Here is a 14,026-nt window from a genome sequence, read left to right on the forward strand (position 1 = left end):
CGTATCTGTGTGACACCAACCGTGGTCCCTGGCACTACGCTGGCTACTCCTCCTCTCAGGCATCCTCCCTGCCCCTCTTTCCTCCCATTTCTGCCTCTTCCCATGTGCTTCATCTTTTATTTATGTGAGACAATGCACTTCTGGAAAGCCTTTCCCTCCTTGCTCCTGCTGACAGCAGCTGGCCCAGGTCTCCTCACATCCCCACAGCCGTAGATCTCCTTCACAGACTTCTGCCTTGCAGTGCTGGGGGTCCTCTGCTGATTCTCTAGGGGCTAAGGAAGCAACTTCAGCCAAAAGCTCATTTGGAAAAATAAATACAAAATAAAAGCAAAAATCTAAGACTTGAAAGAAACAGCATTGAAGTACATGAAACATTTTCCTTTCACTGATCAGCAAAAAATGTTTATTCGGAAAAAAAAACCAAAACAACAGTGACATTTTAGTTCCACATCCTACCTTTAGTGTAAGATTTCTACACTTTGGAATATACTAGATGGACCTAATTGTGTATTATGCTATGACATGTAAATTTTTTTTTTGCTTCAGTCTGGGACCATTTCCCTGAAGGGCAGAATAAAGCTTTGCAGCTTTATCCCAGCCGTATAACCTCTTTGCATTAATTCATGGCAAAGCCTAATCTCATTTTTAATCTTAATAAGGTCTTTAGTACAATAATATCCTATGGCACTAAGGCGCACAACTTAATTCCTTGACTTAAAGCCAGAAATCTCTCTGGAGTTTTTCCACTGATTTCCATAGGCTTTGGATCAGCTCAGGCTCAAAAAAACCCAACCTGGCTGCAAAACAGTGAGCTACCTAACTGAAAAAGTGCTATGGTTTTATATCCTTCTAACAGGTAAGTTTTCTATGTATATAAAATCTGTAGTCACAAGAACTTCAAGCAGTGTTTAACCTGTTTAACTACTCTGATCCCAAGATGCTTTTGATAAACTCTGCAGGAAGGAATATTTCCTCACCCTCACTACCCCAGTCCTAGGTTGATACTGTGATTCAATATGAGAAGTTTGGAGCCTTCGGGTGTCTACTGCCAGAAGAACTTTATCTCTTCATCTATCTAAATTAGTCAATTAAAACAAAGATTCCTAAGTTCATGCAGACAAAAATGATAGAGATAAATTTAATATTAACCTAATTGCAAGCAGGAAGAAATTGCTGCTAGTTCTAATAACTTAATTACAGAGCAAATTTTAAATCACCTCTTCTGAAGGACTGAAAAAAGATGTACTGTGGGGACTGCCTGGAATTTTTCTCTGAGCCCCCAGAAAAGGTCCCAAGTGGTCCCAACAGTACAAAACTTCTGACTTGATTTCCAATTGGTATTGTGTCCAGGAGCTACACAACAGTGTGCAAAACATCCAGTGCCCCTCACATGTCTTTGCATTGTCACTACTTAAAAATGAGAAGTGGAATCTGTTTCCACGGCCCCTCCAGTCCCTTGAGCTTTGTGATACAGCACTGAATGCGCACAGAGGGGGTAAATTATCTTAGGGCTCAGACACACATCCAGAGCAAGTGAGATGCCACAGCTTTAAAAGTTACTTTAAAAGTTACTCATTGACTGGGTCAGAGAAGGTGACCTCTTCGGCTGCTCCCATTGTCAAATAAAATACAATTCATGGTGGCTTATGCTTGCATGTATCCCTTCTGCTTGCTGCAAGCTCAGTGTGCAAGCACAGCTGATTGTCGCAGCTCAGATGCTAAGCAGTAATCAGTAACCTGAAATGGCTTAATTACTTTCCATAGGGATCCAAAACCCCTGTTTGGTTTACTAAAGAAATAGTCAAAAAGCTATTTGGTCAGTCCCAACAATGATTTCATGAGAATGGATTTCTGATGGGAGATCAGGCTTTCTTCCAAGCAGCAAAAGTAAAATCATATTCAGTAGCTGAAAACTATTAGCTGAACACTATTAATAGTGTCTGACAAATTCAGATAAGAACCACATTGCTCATTTCTGACAGAGGGAATAATGAACCTCAGGAACAACCTTCCATGTGATCTGTGCCCTGTAGGTCCTCAAACCACGACTGTGTGACAGGATGGAGGATAGAAATGCTGAGACTAACATCTGTGGCTCAGGCAGCTATGAGCCCTTGTGCAGGCCTGTTGGAGAAGTTTTCAAGTCAGAGATACAAAGGATGTCACCAACATGACAGTCTATCACCCACCCTTACCCACTGGTGTACACGTGGGAGCCCATAAGGAAGGGCTGTGTTTGAATATGATAGCCTTTACACTCATACATAAGTCTTTGAAAAAAATGGAGATTGGCACATACATTATACCAATGCCACTGAGTTTGACACAGGCACTGCAAAATTTCTAGCCTGTTGCTATGGGACAGAAAAAAATAGAGCTTCACTGTTGTCTTCTGCATGTCTAATTTAAATCAGAAACATTCAAAAAAAGAAGGTAGAAGTGTCTGTACCAAATCAGACAACAGGTCTCTCAAATCCAGTGCTCTGTCTCCAGCTGTGGCCAGTAATGGATGCAAAGGAGAAGATACGAGAAGGTGGCAATATGTTACAGTACATCATTAACGTAATCTAGCAGCTTCCAGTGATTTGTACCCAAGGACATCCTGAGGCAGAGTCGATGTCTTTGTGCTTCACAGGTCTCTGAAATTTTTCCTTCATGACTCAGTACAAACACTTTCTGAACCTTTACTATCCATGTTACCCTTAGGCAAGGAGTTCATACAAAAAAATCATTCATACCTAATAGAGAAATAGTGTCACCTTTTGCTCATCTCAGAATACAGAAAAAACATGTCACTTTGTTTGCTGTCACCTGCAAGTTTCCCCAACACTTGCCTTGGAAGAAACAGTAGTACTATACTGTCAAAAGCAAAGCTTTCCTACTTCTCTTGCTGCTCCAAAGCAGAGGATGCTGTGGTCATTCATTGTTTGGCCAGTTGTAATCAACAGCAAATAATAGGTTCCATGTTAGAACAAAATTTTTTATAACTATTAAAAGCTCTAAATTCTCTCTCACCTAGAGAGGAGAGTTGCCTTTAAATATAGTTACAATACACTATAATAAGTGATAGTGGGAGATTGTTTTTTCTTTTAAGTCAGTGTTAATTAACAGCTATATTTCAAGAATTCAGACAGGACATGGTAGAGATTAGAAATTACTGGAAGATGGGTTAGTAAAGTTCCTGTGGGCAGATAAGATAATCTTGTCCCAGTAGTTTCAAGATAAAAGTATACTTCACAGCCTTCCCCTACACGCAGAGTCAGAACCTCTGATGCTGAAAGGTGACCTTGCTCCCATAAGTCACCATACATTTACCACAACTGGTCACTAGTTCAATTTTCTGGGTCCTTAGCAGAAGCTCTAAGTGTTCTCATGTGCCCTCTTTCAAGGAACTGTGTTTTCTCCTAGCAATCAGTCTTTTTCCACATTTGTTTTTTGAGGTACCACCATTCCCAGTATCAACCTGCAGCTCCTCCAAGGGTTGACAACTGATTCAGGCAGTAAAATCCAGCTAAACTCATTGAAGTAATGGGCCTGAGGGCTTTAATATGAAGAGATACAAAGATCTTAGCCTTCATGAGGTAACTAGCAAGGAAGAACATTTTGGAGAAGACTAGGTATTTTGCTGGTTTAACATTTTAGACAACTCTGGCAAACCAGACAACACTGCCTCAGGCTCACCGGTATGTTAACCTAGGATATTATGTTTTATGAGCTACTCAAAGCAAGGCCATGGTAGAAAATCATTGCCTTAGGACCACTGGCAAGACCCACATAGTACAGAAACTTGGTGCTTAACGTCCAGATGTGGTAATTGTGTCCAGCCAGCAGGGTCCACAACTGACATAGCTGAATCAAAGGCGAAACTGCAGATTCCTTTGAGAATTAAAACAGAGATATGCTAATAATTTATTTGTAGAAAAATTAATTCTCTGAGAGCAAAGTCCAGCTGCTGAGGCAAGGCCACCCCTTGCATTTGCTGCCAGCACAGACTGGGACTGACCTGGCATTGCTTTTGTTCTGGTACTGGAGGTGGCGAAGCTGCAGGTGTGTGAGTGGGCAACCTCTCCAGTTCTCACTCCCCACTCCCTGTACTGCCTCCTTCAATCTCCTTTTGGAGGATGATGACAGTGGCTGACAAATATGCCCTCCTCTCTTGGGGCTCCCCACATGCTTATACTGGTTCTGCCTGCTGTTCATCCAAGGGTGACTGTGCCCTGCTCCCCTGCTGCACACGGTGCTGGGTGCCCAGCTCCTGGCCATGACAAATTCAAGGGGAATTTCCTTAATACAGAGATGTCCTTATTGAGGACATAGCTTTGTCTGGTCAGACAGCAATGTCAGTGGTATATTGAGAGAACTGGAGCTATAAACAGAAAATAAAGGTGACTTTGGTATGTTTTCTCACTTCAATTTTTATTGGACTTTTAGATTAAGACATACCAGAAAGCTCCTTTTATGACAATTACATTCTTTACAAGACTGTAAAAACAAAGCCCTAAAACCCGTCCCTAACAGACCGTGCTTCTCAGGCCTTGATGCAAAATCACCCTGAGTAAGGCTGTGCCAAAGGAAGACTCCCCTGATACAGCATCACTGTCCCATCCTGCTGCCCTTTGCCACCTTCCAGCATTTATCTGCTTTTTTGTTGCCCTGTACATCCAACTGAAAGCAGGAAAAGGAGAGATGGAATAGCTTTTGGCTTCCATAATGCACTGCAGAACTTGCCAATAGCACAAGGGTTGGCTTGCAAAACCATGGCTGGCAGATGGTGGCACGCTACATCCTCAAAAGGTCTTCCCATTGCTGGCATTGAAATACAGGGAAGTTCCTCATCCATATAAATATCCAGAGAGTTCCCAGAAGAAGAACCATGGGATTAGTGTAGTAATAGCTGACATCTGAATGCAGAGCACAGAGAGCCCCGCTGCTGCCTACCACCCACCCCACCATGCAGGAGGGGAGCAACACCATAGCGTCTGGGGCCAGGAGTAGCACAGAGGGGGACGTGATATTCATACACAGTGATGTATGTGTGTTTCAGGATCTCAGCATAAACTGCCTCTCCATGGAAGCAGTGATTTCTACTCTAGGAAATATCAGCTGCTGGTACAGACTTACTTGGAGAAAAGCAGTTTTATAACATTTCATCTTTTGGCAGCTGTCCCATAAATAAGAACTTCCTCTTACTGGAAGCAAAGAAGGGGGCTTTTGGGAAAACATATTGTACCTTTAGCACTATCAAGTATTATCCAAGCTCTCCACAGCTGTTGAGTTCTGTTTCGACCATTGAAAGTCATGGCTATGACTGAATGACACAAGCATTGAGATACAAATAGCTTGTTTTTATTTATTTTGTTTTCTGAAATCTATAAAAATAAGCATCGTCAAGACTGTGTGACTCTGCCAAAAGTTAAAAATACAATTGAAGGAGAAACAGACAAAGACTGTTCCTAAACCCCAATTAAAAAAAAAAAAGAAAAACACAAAACAACTAGCTACAGCAGAGTGAGTCTAACCTGTGTTTTCTATCCTATAAACTCACTTACTTCTCACCTCACCTTCCAAATAAAAGTTTAAAATGCAGAACTAAATGAAGAAAATAATTCATATCACAGACTAAATGTCACTTAGCCCTTTTTGTTCTCTCTCAGGATCTTTTTACCCTGCTTATCCCACTGTCCTGACCTAAAAAAATATGCCTTCTGTCTCAAATAAGCAATGACTGCATTTGTGAATTCATCACTGTGGTCCTTCTGCTCAAAGAGATGCTGTGTCCCAGGAATCTGTAAGACAACAGGAAAGATAATTATTAAGTGATTTTCAGCCTGTGGTCTACAGTCCCCAGGGACTCTACGAACTATTTCTAAAGGGTCTGTGAAAAACCACCTAGGCAAGTGGCATGCTTGTCACTGCACTTTAATTTGGAGGGCAGGAACACTCACTCCATTAGAAAATGTTTGGAAACATATTGGAAAAAAGAAAAAGGACGTCATCCAAGGTTGGAGGAGGCTTAGGGAAGTCCATGAACCCACCTAAAGAGCAGGAACCTGCTTCATATATACTACTTTCTGGATTATAAGTGTTTCAGCTGGCTAAAGCATGAAACTGTGGCAGTTATATATATATAGCTTCTCAGCAGTATTTTACAGCCCATGCAGAATTCTTGCTGCTGCACCAATTTCCTCAGCAGCATACATGCCAGATATCTTAAAGCCATTGCAGTGGTTTCATCACCTTTCTAGTGCTACTTGATCTGAGCTGTTGTTATTTCACTGACGCAAGAGGCTTTACTTTCATCTTAAAAGCAGGAAGGAACATTGTTGACCTGTTTGTTTTCTGCATTTCAGGTCTGCTTTGCTGTTTACCCCATCATTCCAGATGTTCTTGATTGATTAAGATCTGTTCCACATTGTCCTAATCTGGGGACAGCTATCTTGCAATAGACAGACAAAAGTAACCTCTATTGGGTCAGTATTTGTCATGTTGTCTGTTACTTCAGGTATCTGTTTCATGCAGAAACAGGCAACAGAGCCTACCTGCATTGTACAGCAGAACTTGGTGCAAAGATCGCAGAGTTAATGCTCACCAAAATAGCTCTGGATTTGGAAACAGTCTAACACCTCAGCACAGCAGCCTGGCCAGTTAATTTTCCCTGCAGAGAAATGGAGTCACTAGTGAAACTGCTGTGCTGTTCTCTAGATCCAAACTGCTATCTCAGCACAGCAGTGCTCAGATATTCCAGCTGTAACTGGAGCCAGCTCCAGGACGTCTGAGCTATGATGTACAGACGTGCCACCTACGTGCTAGTCCAGAAATCACTGGATGGATGCTGAATATTTTACACAAATCACATCACCTCTAGACAACAAGTTTGTATAAAGAAATAAGTGAGCAAATAACAGAATAGTTCCCATATTCTTGTGCAGCAAAATAAACCAGCCCATGTTAAGGGTGGTACATTAAAAATGTAGCAAGTACAAGAAGCCATAGCAAAATAATCTATTTGCCATTCCACCAGGGGACTGCTTGGTGTCATTCCCAGCCTGAGTTAGGCAGGAAAGCAGACTGCAAACTATTTGGTTAGCTCCAGAGGGGTCTGGCTTTAGGTTACCACCGCATGCTGTGGAAATGTAATTTCAAGCTCATGCTCCTTAAAAGTGTATGCATCTTGGGTAGCTGTTCTTTAAATGCTCTAGTTTATTGACGCAGCGCTGTAAGATCAGAGTTTGCCATCAGTAAGCATATACTGTCTACTCATCTTCCCTCGCATAAAAAGAGGTCTCTAAACTTTTCCCTCCCCAGAGCATCTTCCTCCATTAGCCTTTCCCATTGCCTTCCCTATTTCTGTGTCATTTTGGAAAGCTGGTCACTGTTCCTCTCAGCACTGATGTTACAATGTTTCTTACGATCAGTCTTTATTTTGACAATTTGGGAGTGTACCCTTTAATCTAAAGAAGGCTTGTGGATGAACTGCTCCTCATAGAGGTCTTCCTAAGTCACAAGACTCTTTAGAGACTAGTTATCCCAGTGAGTCCATGTCAGGGATGACTAAGTATTAAATCGAAGGCAATCCTCAGTGCAAGTCATAAAATCACTGTATACTGCCACTGAGAAGCATCAGCCCTGCTACCACTCACCTGCCACAAGGCCCTTTCCACCACAGGTGGCAGAGCTTTCATTGACTGCTTCTCCACTGACTGACTATAGCAAATTCCTACGGAGCTTATAGCTAAGGAAAAATTAATTATTATTTCACTTTAAAAAATTAGGAAAAGTGATTGAGTTGATTCCTGCAAGTAAACCTCATGTTTACAAAACAGCCACACATGGCTGAGGCAGCCAGCAACACCCAGTCAAGGGAGAGGAGAGGTTAGACATGTCAGCCTCAGACCCACTGCCACATTGCTACCTTGTTTATGGAAGTTCATGTATTTAGATTCAAAGATGTTGTCTCTGATACAGGTAACCGTTGAGCCAGAACTCTGCAGGTTGGAAGTACCACTGTGGACTTGCCCTGCATTTTGCCCTGCATTTTTCACTATTGGCAGATGTCAGAAACACGATGGTGGGTGTGTGAGCCCTGGGACTGGCCCAGTGCAGCTTGTTTTATGTCTTAAGATATTTCAAAAGCTGCGGAAGGAATTTATCTTACTTCTGTTGTCCCTGTAGTTAGAAAGACACCAGTGAAAAATGTTGAGTGAAAAATCAATGAAACCAGTGAAAAACTGGCAGGCTGGGTAGAGGGCAGTGTGAGCCCTGGGAATAGCAACAGAGATTGCCAAAGGGAAGAGCAGGGCAGGGCAGGCAGGGGGCAAAAGGGATAAAAATTATCATCTCGAGTTCATGCTCTGCCCCAGACGCAGCTGACTCTGTGGACCTGGTTACAACAGATTCACAGAACAGGGAAAATCTTCCGACAGTCCCTTCCCTGGGCCAGGGACACAGTCCATGCAGCGCCCAGCTCTCTGACTGGGATCGCATTAGGCACCATCTACACATCAGCTTTCTGTGCTTAGCTATACCAGTAGCATGGTAGAGGTCTCTAAGGATGGGATTCATGTCTCCTAACTTTCTGTATCTATAGCACAACTGCCAAGGGAGATCTAGTCAATAAAACCACTGGAGTTGAAGGACGTGTTTGTCTAACCAAACGCAGGCATCTGCTTCAGTGTGAGTTGTACCCTAGTCTCAGCTACATTGACTAAACCTCAAGGGACAGGGGAGAAAACCCAAGGTACCTAGCTTAGATGCAGGCATTCACATGCCATTAGAGGTGAGTGTCATACTCAGAATCCAAAAATAAAATAGCCCAGAATGGAGTGAGGACCAATCATGGCACAACAGTGACAGCAACAGTCACATCAATATGTAGCTTGGTAATGTGGATACAAGTAAAACCTGTGGGAATGAACCAAATTCTCAAAGCACTACCATAAACATTGGTTACATAGCACAATTTTGAGTGGCATTCCTAAAACATCTAAAATACTTTAGCAGGGTTTGAAGCTTTGTTGTGCTATGCACTGTACAGCCACATAATAAAAAGCCACTCCCTATCCCTGGAGAACATGTGTAGGAGCAGTAAAATCTGTGCATGGTTCCCACCCATTTTCTCTGATTTTCTTTTTCCCCAGCCATTTCCAGGAGGCTCTCATCACCACTCATTTCTCTCAAGGGGTTATGCTGGAAGGCAGTAACATGATTTTGGCAAGCAGTTGTGTTAAAGCAGGGGTGCCTCAGAGTAGGGCATATATTGCTGCTTGCAAACTTCCTGACATTGCAAGGCTAAGTTCATACCATGACATTTCAGGTTTCCTTTCAGGTGATCTCAGGTTGTTTCAACATGTCTCAAGAGCTTCAGTCAAGGCTTTAAAACAGAATGGAGTGATAAAGGAAAATATTATAAATATTCCCCAAATACATGGAAAAAGTTTTTCTTATATAGAAGAACCCACGCATTCGGCAGAAATGGGAAACATACACCCTCTAATGAAAAAAAAAATTACAGAACTCCTTTTTCACACAGTAAACAGGAAGGATCTTAAACATTACAACAGGCTCAGATCAATTTGATAATGAAGGTAGAAAAAAAATTTTAAACGTGTTTACTTTTTTTCTGTACTCTAGGTTTGCATTCAGGTGTGTGTTGAGTACCCATCTCCACATGTCTTCAAGAGTTCTTTGTTCAGTCTTTAAAACAAGGTCACTCAACTTTTTTAATCCAAATAGAAGCATCAGAGACACATGAGAGTTTATTTGCAGTTGCAGAAGAAATCTTCAAAGCAAGCTCAGGAGGCTTATTAAAGTTGGAGCTGGAGAAAAAAAAAATCCAAACATGGACACAAAAATCAGTATTGGCAGCTAGGGATGTGACTCTCATGAGGTGGCCTGATAGAAGGAAATATCTGGAAAAACAGAAGAGAGAAAAACAGAAATAACTGGATTTAAAGTAGCTTGCTTGAATAAGAACTTCTCAAATATCTGTAAAGATCCATAGATATTTACTAAAACCCATAACTGAGCCAGTTGTATAAGTATCGAAAGAGTGTATTATTTTCACTCAGCTAAAAGTAGCTGGAATATTTATTCTTGAACAGTTTGCTTTCTGTAAAATGGAGGATACACCTTTGAGAATTGTGGAATCAAAGGAAAACATGGAAAATAAGTCAGAAATAGAAAAATGTATCAACGATTGTATCAGAGAGAAACAAACTAGACTGTTACTTTCAGTGCTGCATGTTATCACTCTATAAGCGATATTACAGCCAAAGGAAAACAACAATAAAGGGAATGAGGTCAATTCAGGACATGATTTATTTTGAAACTCCTCTGCAGCATGTTTAACATAAGCACATTTCACCATACCACTAAGAATAAAAATCAAGATAAATTTAAAGCACATGTGCATATTTGCAGCACTGGGTGAAAGGAACCTAATGCAAACCATTTTTTTCATTTTGTGCAGCATTAAGTGACATTTTTTCACTCCTTCTTTGCCTCCAGGGACAGAATCTTACCAAGCAATGAATACGTGTTTGAATCATTAGCAATGAGGAGAAAAACTTGCACAAGAGTAAAGATGGACTCCATCAAGGAAATAACAGTTTAGATTATCGGCTGTGGCTCTCAATAAGCAAACAACGATTGTTAACTCCACACTAGTGTTGACAAACTCTTTTTTCTTTAAAAGATTTAAACCGTGTGCTGCAAAGTGTCTGAGCATTTACATCTGAGCACCAAGACTAAATGAAACTGTTGCTATTCACAGCACAGCCAGTATTTATACATAGAAATGCAGTAAGAAATGCAGAGCTTATCTTCACTGCAGAGCTAAATTAACCTTATAATGTTGTCAATTGAATGTTGCCTTCATACTAAATACTGGTGGCACACAAAAGCTTCACTCAAGTATGATGTATAGCAGACAGAGAGCAGAAATAGGTTAGTGCTGCCAGTCCTCACACACTTTCCCGTAACTTCCATGTATCAAGAAAGGATGAAATTCCCCCAGAATTCACAGTGAAACAGTTTACAGAACAATCTCCTGTATCTTTTCTGGTAATTGTAACCCAAACCAAAATGATCCCTGCCATTGCCTGCCCCAGTAATCTATCAGAAATTCTTTCTCTTCTTTTCTCTCATAGCAGCAGCAGCAGGAGTAAAAGCATATACTTTTTTTGCCCAAAACTGTAGTTTCAAGTGCATTAATAGGAATTTGCACACTGTGAGATCACTCAGCAGCATAAATTTAATCTTGATCACATGCAGGCATATGACTGCTTTTCTGTCAAATCAGACAGAGCACATGATGGAGTTTTCACTGTCTTTTTCTATTAACATGAACTTTATGTCAGCCCAGGGAGGGTGGATGATGTCTGATCTCTCATAAAAGGCAGGCAGCATGAAGTCAACCCGTTAACACTGCTCCGAACTGATCCAGGTTGACAGAAGGAGTAAGTAGGAGGTCAGTGCTTTGAAACCTGGGGCCACATCGTTCTGGATGCTGTTAAGAGCCTGAAAAATAGATGGACCATACCAGCCAGGCAGAGCCTCGGGCATGGCAGCACACAAACCCAGACACTGAGTTATACCAGCAATTTTAAAATGGATTTGCACTTGGCATCCTTGGCCAAGTCAGTTGAGAGGCCTTACAGCTGACAAGAGAGACGCTATGGTGCTATCCTCCATTGCTCTACTTCACACAAGATTACTTCCAAGTGAAATAATACAAATAAATAGAAAATAGATCTAAATAACACAGTCTGAACGCTGCAAATGCTTCACTGTATGGCATAACCTACACAGGCAGTATTTGGGTCTCTGGATCAATGAGCACAGCTGAGAGCCATCTCCTGGCCCTCCCTTGCAGACTGCTACCACCTCGTGGCCATTCTGTCCCCCATGTTGGCAACAGCAGCCGAAACCATTAAAAGTTAATTCTTATTTCCCGTGTTCTCTTAGCTATGGAGAAAAATGATTTTTAGGGAAAGAAGTAGCAAACCCAAAGCACTGTGGAAGAAATTTGTCACTGTAGAAAAAGTAACGTTAAAGAAAAACCTGAGAAAAGCCTTTTTCCTAAAGTGTGCACAAGTATGCAAAATAGCACCTACCACTCCATTGTGCAAATACACGTAGAATTATTTTAAGAAAAGATAGCACAGATGCTATAAAAGCAGATTAATAATTTGTGAATAATGATTTCTCCAACATCAAACAAAGCTTTAGTGCACTCATCTTGATTCATTCAGGAGCAAATTAAGACTGAGACAGAGAAACAGTTTGTAATATAAATATTTAAGAAAACATTTTCAATCAAGCTGATACTAACACAAACTTTTTTTTTTCCCAAGAAGGAATATAGAAATACATAACTTCTCACCAGAGGTACCCAGAGGTTCCTGGAGACTCCAGACTAAAGTTTAAGCTGTGAACTTCCTCCTGCCAGCTCAGCAGCAAACTTTTGAGCTCCTGTAAGGGATGATGCTGCCCAGAAGGCAGGACAGATTTATAACACAGTTTCCATTCACAGTTCTGCCACTCCATCCTCTGGGCAAAGTCACTCTTGCCTCCCATCCCTGCCCTCTCTTCCTCTCCTGTTGACTTGTCTAAAGGAAGGGTGGAATCTTTGCAAAATACAGCACCTAATGCAACATGATTCTGATTGAGATTATGATTTTTAAGCATCATGATGACACATACAAAAGTGAATAATTGAAATAAAAGCATATGGTTATTTTATTTGTTTTGTGATTAGATTACAGAGATTCTTGCTTATACGAAGGAGGCAAACCTGATCATTCAACTGGCATTTTGGGGAAGCAAAAAAGCAATTCTGGAAATATCAGGGTATTGTTTAGTTAATATTACTTTTCAGCCTACAAAACAGAATAATTTTTAAGGCCTGTTTCAGGATTTTTCCCCAGTATTTGCTCATATTACAAAAGTTTTCTTATGGCGCACAGTAGTACTCTAACTATGATTGCATTAAACATAAAATTTTCTCATCATAAGCAGGAAAACATTATGGTTCAAATCTCTCTTCTCAGAGACTCAATTTCTTTCAGACATTTTAATAGCATGAGACAGATATTCCACACCTGCATGCATCTCAGGACCATCTTCACTACAGAGAAACATATACATTGCTTTCCATTGTTAAAGTTGCAGGGTCTGACTCTAGATGTGGTTGTATAATCATATGTGGGGTGTGATTGTTGCAGGGAGGAAATAACTTTCCTACATGTGTTAAGGAGCAGTGACACTACCTCCCCTACACCCCATTTCATGTACAAATTGATACAACCATAACACATATTGGTGATATAGAGGTCACAGCATTTGTCTTGTAGCAGTAAGCAGCAAAACTCCCACAAGTGTTTAGTCCTGGAAATTATTTGTGGAACTAATAGATGTTCCGTAGTTACACTGACCAAAAGTATATGGTAACATGTCACTACTATAAGAGGCAGGTTCAGTTCTCTCTCTTCTGCTCAGTAAAGAAGTACACTTACACCCCACAGTCCCTTCTGTGACTGCATGTCACCTTCGTGATTTGCTTTGAGCAAGGCTCAGGATGCTAGGCAGTCATGACTGCCAGTAATTCACAGAAATCCTGGGGATGGATATTCACACTCAACCAACTTGGACCCCTATTTTAGCCACTGTTCCCTCTATAACTGATGGAGGAAAAGCAGGTCTTCCAGAAGGCAAATCCAAGCAGATCCTAAATGTATTATAGTGCTCTGGATTGTTCTTTGGGAAAACCTGCCTTTGTGGACAACAGAGAAAGCTGAAGGAGTCCTGCTAGTTTGCTCTAGGGACTGTGACTTCCAACATCACAGTTATTCCCAAAATCCTGTCTAAATTCTGTCCCTTCCGTTCCGCCTTCATTCTTCTCTTCAATCACTGACATTGTCCGATGAAATCAACACATCAGTCTGCTCTTCTTCACACTCTGCCTTCTTTCACCCTCTGATCTCCTCAGACAGGGACGATCACCCAGTGGCACCAAACCAAACTGGTC

This window comes from Nesoenas mayeri, assembly GCF_963082525.1.
Source record: "Nesoenas mayeri genome assembly, chromosome: 1".
NCBI lineage: Eukaryota > Metazoa > Chordata > Aves > Columbiformes > Columbidae > Nesoenas > Nesoenas mayeri.